Source organism: Glycine soja, chromosome 3 (genome assembly GCF_004193775.1).
Source record: "Glycine soja cultivar W05 chromosome 3, ASM419377v2, whole genome shotgun sequence".
NCBI classification, from domain to species: domain Eukaryota; kingdom Viridiplantae; phylum Streptophyta; class Magnoliopsida; order Fabales; family Fabaceae; genus Glycine; species Glycine soja.
In genome coordinates, this window is record NC_041004.1 from 9,740,986 (window position 1) to 9,751,237 (window position 10,252).

Below are 10,252 nucleotides of genomic sequence, written 5' to 3' on the forward strand. Positions count from 1 at the left end.
AAACCACAAACCCTTGCAACAGGTACAGATTTCTGATTCAAGGCCAGCTGGGTTACCAAGTTGACCAACGCATCCAGTTTGCCTTCAAGCTTCTTAGTTTCAGATGATGCAGATGGGTTTGTAGCTACCTCATGCACTCCTCTAATGACTATGGCATCATTTCTGGCGCTAAACTGCTGGGAGTTGGAGGCCATCTTCTCAATTAAATTTCTGGCTTCAGCAGGGGTCATGTCTCCAAGGGCTCCACCACTGGCAGCATCTATCATACTTCTCTCCATATTACTGAGTCCTTCATAAAAATATTGGAGAAGAAGCTATTCTGAAATCTGATGGTGGGGGCAACTGGCACATAGTTTCTTAAATCTCTCCCAGTACTCATACAGGCTCTTTCCACTGAGTTGTCTAATACCTGAGATATCCTTCCTGATGGTTGTGGTCCTGGAAGCAGGGAAAAATTTTTCTAAGAATACTCTCTTAAGGTCATCCCAGCTCGTGATGGACCTTGGAGCAAGGTAATACAGCCAGTCCTTTGCCACTCCCTCTAATGAATGAGGAAAAGCCTTCAGAAATATGTGATCCTCTTGGACATCTGGGGGTTTCATGGTGGAGCAGACAATGTGAAATTCTTTCAAATGTTTGTGCGGGTCTTCACCTGCAAGGCCATGAAACTTTGGAAGCAAATGAATCAGTCCAGTTTTAAGAACATATGGGACATCCTCATCAGGGTATTGGATGCACAAGCTTTCATAGGTGAAATCAGGTGCAGCCATTTCCCTTAGAGTCCTCTCACGAGGTGGAGGTTGTGCCATGTTCTCAGAATGTGCAAAATCAGAATGCTCAGAATCAGAATGCTCAAAATTATAATGCTCAAGATCAGGATGTTCAAAATCACCAATAACAGAATGCACAGATTCACCAGTTATGGAATGCTCAGAATGATCAAAAGGTATAAAATGATGCCTAACTAATCTATGAAATGTCCTATCTATCTCAGGATTAAAGGGTTGTAAGTCAGATGGATTGCCTCTAGTCATACACTACATTCAGCATGCACACAACTAGTTGCCTTGTCATGTAAATAAAGGTGTAGGTTTGAACTACAGCTACCCTCAAATGATATCCAAATGACTTGAAATTTTGTGAGCAACCTTATAAAATGATGAGAAGATAGCACAAAAAATTTTAGACAAAAATTCAAAGTCTAACTATGAAAGCTAAAATTGGTAGTTTTTTCTACCCCAAATGCATATATAATAATTGTGATTCTGATAACCGGAGCAAAAGTTATGGCCGTTTGAAGTTTTGACAAACACAAAATTTGCTAGTTTTTTGGAACTTTCAAATCTGACCAAACTAAAGGCTCTAGCTATTTTTCCCACAAAATATGGATTAAAAGAAGTTACCACAAAAAAATTCAGCCAAAAATAACAACCCTAGCTACTAAAACAAAAAAATCCCAAATAATTCAGCATGGGTGGTCGCTAAAATCCGTCTCTAATTGATTTCTACTACTACTCTGTTTTTCCGCGAGCTGATTTCTACTACTACTCTATTTTCAAGCACAATCTTCACAGAAAAACACCCAAGACTGAAACAGGGGAAACGCTTAATGGGAAAACTGAAACAGAACACACATTAAACAAAATACCAGGACACTAAACAACACTAACACACATACTAACACAATACTAACAATTAAACATAAAACACGAAAGGATTAAACACACAACACTAGCTAGCTATTATGAACCTTTGGACACTGCTCCCCGGCAACGGCGCCAAATTTGATCGAGGCCGTACCCGAATCAAATAAACATGAAAATGCAGTAACTAGGAAGTGATCCTAGGTCGTTTCCCAACGAGCAGTGACAAGCCAAATGTTCATAATATACTTGCAGTAACAGTAACGATGGGGGGGGGTTTGGTTGTTTGGTAATTAAAGAGCAGAACAAATAAAATGGAATACGAAACTACTAATATTAAAAACGGGTTGTTTCCTCTGATTCAGAAGCCACTCTCTTATCCTGGGTTATGGAGAATTCGTCCCTAACAGTCAACCACTTAATCCAACCCTATTTCAATTTACTAAGCGAAAATCAACTTAGGGTTTTCAATACGTGATTAGGCACCACATACACCAGTTAGCCCTTCGTCCATTAAGCATGAACGCAAGTTAGGCTCAGAGGCAATTAATCGAACACGAAGCGTGCACTGATTAATATTCACGAAATTGGGATAACTGGTGAAGGGAAAACTGCTAGGAAACCACATTACAAACGAAACCTCAAAGAGAGTTGGGCTTCGTCCTCAAAAGGAAACAACACCAGAAAATCTAGCCTTCCATGGATTCAAACAGAAAACGCAAATGAAACATGAAGCAGAAACGTAAATGAACAGAACGTAAATGAAAAGAAACGTAAATGAACAGAAACGTAAATGAACGTAGAAGAAGAAGCAAGAATGAACTCGTAATTAGAAGCAGAAAACGGAAATTTACATTAAGAACGAAAACTGTAACAAGGGAACAGAAAAACGTGAAAACCTAAAACCAAAGCTCTGAATAATGAAAATAGCCTGGTAGAATAGAATGCCCTGCACGAATCCCAAGGCAGCTATTTAAAAAGAGTCACTCAAAGTCACTGGGCCCTATTACAATACTCTGGCCCAAAACGAAATAAACACTGAACAACATAAAATAAAATTGCGAAATTTCCTAATTAGAAATTAACTAAGGTAAGCGTTGCTTTATTTGCCCTCTTCAAGTCCACAACCAAAATCCGGATTAAGCCAATGTTTCATTAATTCCTGAAATTAGATTAAAAACATCAAATTAGCTAAATGAGCCCAAATAATAAAACTGCCTAATTAATTGACAATTAAGACCAATCAAAAATTAAAATGGTGCAAAAAAGGTTTAGAAAATAGAAGAAAATGATGGCACATCATGGAGTCTCCTCTCTCTCTTCCTTCTCCATTCCATTGCCATTCATCTTCCAAGATGCAAAGGAATCCATCGATGAAAAATATCCTAGGCTACAAGCTCCAATGGAGCTTACATCACATGTTTTTCTCTTTTCATTTCTTTCATTATTTTTCTTCTTTCTTTCTCTCTTATTTTCTCTCTTTCATCTTAACTTATTTCTTCCACTCTTTTTTTCTTTTTTCCTTTCTCTCTTGTTTTTATTTCCACATCTTATGGGATCTCAACTCATCTAATATCTTATACAAGGGGTCCTTAGGAGTAAACCCTCACCATTAACACTAGATGAAGAATGAAGACTCGTGTTGGTTCCTAAGTTTTGGTTCTTTGTTGGGGGTTTGAAAAAAAAAGGTAAAAGAAAATATGGTTGAAACTAGCCAAAATAAACACTAAAAGAGGTGTGAAAGATAAGGTAAAAACTAATTGGTAAAAGGTAAGCTATCTAGGCAATTTGACAATGGAAGGTAAAGGAAATAAACTATGAAAGTAAGCAAGAAATTAAAGTGCAAGAAATGCAAACTAGGCGGATCCTAAGAGTGTTTGGATGACCTCATTTAAGGTTCCCAACAAAACACTCACTATCCTAAGGGAAAATTGCCTAAAATTATTACATACAAATGGAAGTAGGGTGACCTATTGGAGGCTCCCAACTTACTTCCAATGAAAGGCCTTTTTGTTACAAAATTTGAAAGCAAAGCAAATTGTCAATTACAAAAAAAAAGTCCTCAATTGTGGTGGTTATTCTCTCTTTGGTGTTTCACTCAATTTGGAGTGCTTCTTAGTCCAATAGCTCTTAAGGTGGTTGGCCCATTGCTGCTTGACTCAAATTCTTCAAGGGATGACACCAATCCTCCTTTCCAATTCCCTATATGACAACTCACACTTCCCTTTCACTTTTTTTCTAGGACACTGATTTTCCTGCCAATTTGTGTGATTTTTAGTATTTTTTTCCTTTTATCCAAATCACATGTTTCTTTTTTATAATTTGGGTCCATATGTCTAGAAAATTCAGTAAAATTTTCAGGTCAAATTCGCAGTGACCAATTCCCAGTAATTTTTACAAGTTTGTATGTTAAAGCTGCCAGCACCAACGATTTCAACCTAGAAATCAAGAGTAATGTTTATGTTGTTTAAGGCTTGGATAATTACAATTTGTGTTTGCTTATGCTCAAATGTCTTGAATAACACAATTCAAGAGAGCTTAAGACTTATTTTGATTCACAAATCCAGCCACAACTCAGCACCACAACTCAATTTCTTCATAGGCATCATATAGGAAACTTATAAAACAAAACAAAGTTCAACAACAAGACTACTTCTAGGAATTGATTAGAACATGTTATGAACTAAATAACATGCATGAATTAGACTCAAAACTCAAAAGATAGGCTAAGAATGACAAGAATACATGAACAAATGTATCTAGAATTCAATCGACAAAATAAAATTCAACACAAACTTAGAACATAATGTGACAATTATTATGACTAAACATGATTCTAAGACAACATGGATTAAGTGATTTACACTTAGATTTTTTGTGTTTTTTTTTCTAATCAATATTTTGAAATAAAATTTAGATCTAAAGGTTCAGCACAATAATATTATGACTGAAAAATGATAGAACCTAAAATCAACACAAAAACATGATTCAAGAGTAGATCTATAAAATTTGAACCATAGAAATGCAAGAACAAGTGTAGATCTAAGATTTAATCGGTTTATTCTTTTGAATCTACTCTAAACAGCACCAAACCAAAAGACAATGGAGGATATACATGGATAATAAGATGAATAACAAGGAATTAAAGTGAATTGACCAAACAAAAAGATAGAGGAAGCAAAAGAACATCACCTAGATGAAGATGCTCTTGATACCGCATGATGTAGCTCCATATAGGAAGCTTGTAGGCCATGGATCTTCTTCCTCAATGGAGTCCATTGCTTCTTGAAGTTCAATGGCAGCGGAATGGAGAAGGAAGAAAGATGATTGGAGACACCACTTCAAGGAGAAGATGAGTCAAGAAGAAGCTCACCACCATAGGAAGTCATGGATAAGAGCTTGAAGGAGAAGAAGATGAGGGGAGGGAGAAGGAGAGAAGGAGCACGAAATTTTGTGTCTCAAATGAGGTCTAAACTTTGAAGTGGAATTCTCAAATGATTAAAGTTGAAAATGCACACACATGGCCTCTATTTATAGCCTAAGTGTCACACAAAATTGGAGGGAAATTTGAATTTCTATTCAAATTTTACTTGAATTTGAAATTGAATTTGTGGAGCCAAAATTTCACTAATTATGATTAGTGAATTTTAGCTATGGTTCAGCCACTAATCCAAGATCAATTCCAAGATTCTCCACTAAGTGTGCTTAGGTGTTATGAGGCATGTAAAGCATGAAGGACATGCACAAAGTGTGACTATATGATGTGGCAATGGGTTGTAGCAAGCAAATGCTCACCTCCCCCTCTAAAATTTAATTGGATTGGGCTTCTCCCAATTCAATTAAATTTATTTTCCAACACACATCAAATATTCACTTAATGCATGTGAAATTACAAAACTACCCCTAATACAAAAACTAGTCTAGGTGCCCTAAAATATAAGGGCTGAAAAATCCTACATTTTTAGGGTACCCTACCTACATTATGGAGCCCTAAATACAAGGCCCAAAAATAATGAAACCTTAATCTAATATGTACAAAGATAAGTGGGCTCATAGTTAGCCCATGGGCCTGAAATCTACCCTAAGGCTCATGAGAACCATAGGGCCTTCTCTTGCATCTTTGGCCCAATCTTCTTGGAGTCTTCTATCCAATGCCCTTGGGGGTAGGATTGCATCACATTATCTCTCTATAAAGGAAACCCTAACCTCTTCTTAGTCACACCAACACCTCCTCTAACAACCCATTTTTGAAACCCTAACTTTCTTCTACCTTCTAACCCTCCTTTTTTCTTCTGAAGATGGTTAGCAACCCTCCAGAGCTCAGAAGAAGGACAAGTCCTCGAAGAGGAAGCAAGGAGAGTGTTCTCAGGCTACTCTCAATAGGCTTGATACATGGTTCACAAACGAGAATAAGAATAACGACTTCAAGATGATATACGCAATGAAGAATGTGAGAATACCAAGTTTTTGGACTTAGAGGGTTTTCTCAGCAAGGGTTTAATTTCCCTAATCTGCTCGAAGCACAGGGTCTGTCCAAGCTTGTGCAGATGAAAGGAACTTTCTACACGGAACTGGTAAGAGTTTCTATACCTGTGCTCACAGCGATATGGAAGGTAATTTTTTTTCTACTGTTAATGGTGTAGAAATGGTTATTGGTGCTAAAGTTTGAAGAATCTACTGATGATTATAACAAGATCCAGACTTATAGAGGTATGCTCCTTGAATCTGAGGAATCACTAGGTGTAGGTGGTTTAACTGCTGAAGACAGAATGTTCGTGTACCACATAACCTATATCTCAACCAAGGTCCAACGACCACACACAGGTGACTGATTGTCATTTACAGATCGTGTATGGTCTAAAATTAGGTATTCAAATGAATTGGGTACTCTTGATCGAAGACATCATGTTGAAGAGCCATCGGTTAGTGGACTATGAGTTTTGTATGTTATGTTAGCCTCTAGATTCATTGATTATTTTAATATCATGTTTCTAATGAGATAACAAAAGGCGTCTCAAGAAGCTTGTGAAGAGGTTTTTTGAACACGAATGGAACATGGATGGAGAGCCACCAGCAACAGCAAACATAGACCAGATGGAAAAAGAAGCGAAAGACGAAGCTCAGCAAGAGCTAGCACACAATGAAGTCCTTTTGAGTCTCTTATGATTTAGAAGATGGATGTCTTGCTTCACCTCCATCAAGAGCACTCGGCCAATGTTTACAACACCTTAGAAAGCATCACACTAGGCTAGAGAACATAGAAACTAGGCTAACCCTTGGTAACCTTCTTAACCCAGATGAGGATGAAGCGTAGTTATGTTCTTATCTTGGTTATACTGTTTGTTGATATGTTTCGTTATGTCTTGTTTTGTTTGTCTTTGTCTTATAATGATAGTTAAGTTTTTTGTGTTCTATGATTAATGAATTGTAATGTTTCGTGATTAATGAAATGCTATGATGTTATTTCCCTTCAATTTGTATGTTCTGTTTTATGTATAAGTTCAAAATTTTGGCCTTGTTAATGCCAAAAGGCGGAGATGAACTGCATATTTCATAAGGAGAGATATAAATTGCTGCATATGTATTGCATATTTGCTTGCATTGTATTACATAAGCATTTGGGAGATGAACTAGCATATTGCACTACATATATTGCATTAGCATCAATAAAATTATATAGTAAGATATATGATGATGAGATGATATGAATTGATCTTTTCTTAAGTGTTAAGAATTTTCAAGATTGACTAAGAAAAGCAAGTCTCTAATCTCAAGACTCAAACCCTTCAAATGCACTCAATGTCATATTCAAGTTTGTTGCATATATATTGCATATTTGTTAGAGATGTTTTGTCATTTACATGCCTAACTCCCTAGAGTGGCATTTGTATTGGTTGTTATATTGAATGTTGCATCTTAGTCTATATCATATATTTTGTGCATCATGCATCATCATGAGTAACTGAGAAGAAAAATTTCTAAGATAGAAAAGTTTCTTCAGAAGACAAAACTCTCTATTTTAATCGATTACAGCCTTATTGTAATCGATTACAACAAGTTGTCTGAAGCTTGTAGAGTTATATCTTGTATCGGTTTAATCAATTACAGCCTTATCATAATCAATTACATAGTTGTTTTTGAGACAATGACAGATTTATTCAGGAGTCTCTACTTTAATTGATTACCATGTGATATAATCGATTACTTCTCTTTCTGTAAGTGATTCAGATGTGAACAAAGACACTTTAAATCGATTACTTTGAGTATCTAATCGATTACATTGTTCTTGAGTTGTTCCGGGTGTTTGGAAAAACACTTTAAACGATTAAAAGATAATCTAATCGATTACTTCATGAATTAGTCAATTACTTCTTCAATTATGCAAGGTTTTGCGGGAAAGGATTGATCGGGTGGTATCTATCTTTACTCTTGTTTTCATGTATGGTTTTACACTTTTTTTTTGTTTGTGCATGAATCGCTTAGGGCATGCTAGAATAGGTGTTTCTAGTTTGGGCTAAGAGTAGGGTTCTCTTAGGCCTTTATTCACAAAGGACCCTAGTGTTGGGTGCCTAAGTCTCTTTTTTCCAGGATGGGAACTGTAGATTGGTTATGATTGTTGATGTGTCATTATTTTCTCCTATTTCTTAACCCTTTTTGTCACCATTTTATTACTGATTAGCCTTAATTGTCAAATTAATTATGCAGTTTTATCATTTGGGCCTACTTGACTAATTTTGTGTTTTTAATTTAATTTTAGGAGAATTATAAGCAATTGGGCTTGAATCCGGAATTGGCTTGGACTTGAAAAGAGCAGACAATTTTATTTCATCCAATCTTATCTTATCTTGTCCAGATTTTATTTTATTTCGTTTATGAGCTTGGACTTAAAAACAGATTTGTAAGCTTTGGGGCTGAGAACCTATATAACAGCACCAGGGTTTTAGTTTTAGAGAGTTTTTGGAGAGGAGAATAATTCTAGGGTTTTAGAATTCCAATTTTTTACTGTTCATTGGCACTGTTCACAGTAGAATAAAATTCATTTTTTGCAATTTCATTTCTAGTTCAATCTAACAATTTCGTTTTCTACTGATTAATGGAAGGCTAAGTCTCCAACGTTGTTTTATATTTGTTGCTATTAATCCATGCATGCTTAGTGTTTGATTAATTGTCTCTGCGCTTAATTTATGTTCATGTTTAATGATCAGTTTCGTTCATGATTAATTGGTGTATGTGTTGCTTAATCACATAATGACAGCCTTATGTTAATTTCGCTTAGTAATTTAATTTAGGGTTGGATTAAGTGGTTGAACTGATTAGGAATAAATCCTCGTAACCTAGGATAAGAGACTTGCTTGTGAATTAAGGGGGGACAACATGTTTTAATTCTGTTATTTCTTTAATTCAAATTTGCTTGCGGTTTAATTTACACAAACAAACAAACCCCCTCCCCCAATTCGTTATTGTTTTATTACTATCTGTTTATGAACGTTTGGTTGACCATTGCTCGTTGGGAGACGACCTAGGATCACTTCCTAGATACTGCATTTTTAACGTTTATTTGATTTGAGTACAGCCTCGATCAAATTTGGTGTCGTTGCCGAGGAGCAATGGGCCAAAGGTTCATAATAGTGTTTAATTTTTTTTTGTGTGTGTAGCTCTGTCGTTTAGGTTGTGAATGTGTGTTATTTTGTTTTGTGTAGCGTTCTGTTTTGCATTTCAGTCGGGAAGAGAGATTAGTCCTATCTGACTCTAAAAAATCAATCTCAGAGGTTAAAACACCACCACCAGGCATGCAATCAATATCTCCTCTCAGATTCACTCTCCAGCATCAAATTCAGACATATGAATCAAGTCAATTTCAGACTCAATGCATGAAGAGAGAGAGGCATGCAGATTAGAATAAAGATCAGTCATGTATCATTAACAACATGGTCAATTATTTCAGCACGAAATACAGAAAGATCTTTCAGATGGGTATTTCATAGCATCTAGAATATTAAAATGAACAGTTAAATCACCAAACTCCATGGACATGTGCCTGCATAAACATCTATCTTAGTTCAAGCAGTTTTCATAAAGGGTCTGCCTAGAGATATGGGAACTGATCCTTGAGAAAATCCATCTTCCATATTCAGATATAAACAACAGGGAAAATCAGTCACCAACTCTAACTAAGACATCTTCTATGAAACAACAGGATAGGCAACACTTCCTATTAGCTAAATGAATTACCACATCAGTTGACTGCAAGGGACCTAGAGATAGAGAATTAAAAATCGACAGAGGCATAACACTAAACAGAGGCTCCTAAATCTAGCATGGCATTGTCAAACTTACTATCCCTATAATACAAGTATGCTGAATGTACCTGGATTTTTGCATTTTTCAGGAATTTGAGGAACAGATTTAACAATCAATGCGAAGACATTTCTGCCCATGCTAATTCGTTCACTTCTTTAAGCTTCCGCTTATTAGTGCACAACTCCTTCAAGAATTTGGCATATCTTGGAATTTGCTTTTTGCATCCAAAGGGTATGTTTACTCTACTTTTCTAAAACGTTTCCAAGATCTCTTTCTCTGCCTCTTCCATTTTTTTGTGAAACTGCTCT

At 36.1% G+C, this 10,252-nt stretch overlaps 1 non-coding gene across 1 annotated transcript; it reads left to right on the top strand.

The window, feature by feature from the left end:
• The first annotated feature begins 324 nt into the window (after positions 1–324).
• On the top strand, positions 325–431 carry LOC114407891. The gene has a single exon (XR_003665703.1). It is a non-coding gene; the product is annotated as a small nucleolar RNA R71 (small nucleolar RNA).
• Positions 432–10,252: the final 9,821 nt, after the last annotated feature.